The sequence below is a fragment of the Octopus bimaculoides genome, chromosome 25 (genome assembly GCF_001194135.2).
Source record: "Octopus bimaculoides isolate UCB-OBI-ISO-001 chromosome 25, ASM119413v2, whole genome shotgun sequence".
Lineage (NCBI taxonomy): Eukaryota > Metazoa > Mollusca > Cephalopoda > Octopoda > Octopodidae > Octopus > Octopus bimaculoides.
The window spans coordinates 32,826,141-32,827,069 of record NC_069005.1 but is presented as its reverse complement, the minus strand read 5'-3'; positions in this window follow the sequence as shown (position 1 = coordinate 32,827,069).

Genomic DNA, 929 nt, shown 5'->3' with positions numbered 1-929 from the left:
GTCCGCGACCATCCCTCGCAATCAGAGCAATACTATTGAGATTCACAGTTGTATTTTTATCATCAGTACTATTGATGTTCTTGTTCTTGTTGGTGTTTTTCCCTCCAGTAAAAACGTGTCTCCTTTTCGTATCCAGTGGGGCATAAACCACAATTGGCATCTGCGAAGCATTATGCAAATATCAAGCCATAACATTGTATCATTCGGTATCGATACAGGTATGTGTATATGTGTGCATATGTGTGTGTATGCATGTATGTGTATGCATATGTGTGTGTATACATGTATGTGTATATGTATGTGTTTATGCATGCAGGATTGCATGTAAATATGTATAAATACGTATGCATATAAGTATATATGTATGAGTATATATATATATATATATATATATATATATATATACATACACGCGCATACAGGCTTATTTGCATATATGTATGTGTGTGACAAAGACGTGTGTTCGTGTGTATGTTATGTTTATGCGTGTGTGTGTGTGTTATGTACACGTGCATGTATGTAGGTATCTGTATACTCATATATGTATGATACTATGAATGTATTCATGAATATACATGTAAGCATGAATGTATGTGTATGCGTGTGTGTGTGTGTGTGTGTGTGTGTGTGTGTGTGTGTGCGTGTGTGTTTACATGCCTGCGTCACTGTTGCTCTACGGTAATGGCGCCATTAACAACAAAGGGGTGTATCGGCGGCGCGATCATTATTTAACGAAAATTATATTTGTACACACACACACCCACATGCATACACGCACATACACACACACACACACACACACACAATCACACAAGTACGCACACACCTACGCACGCACACATAGACACAGCCACATGTATACACATACACGCCCAAGTACATATACACACACTCACATATACTTATGTCTATGTCGAAATACCCAAATG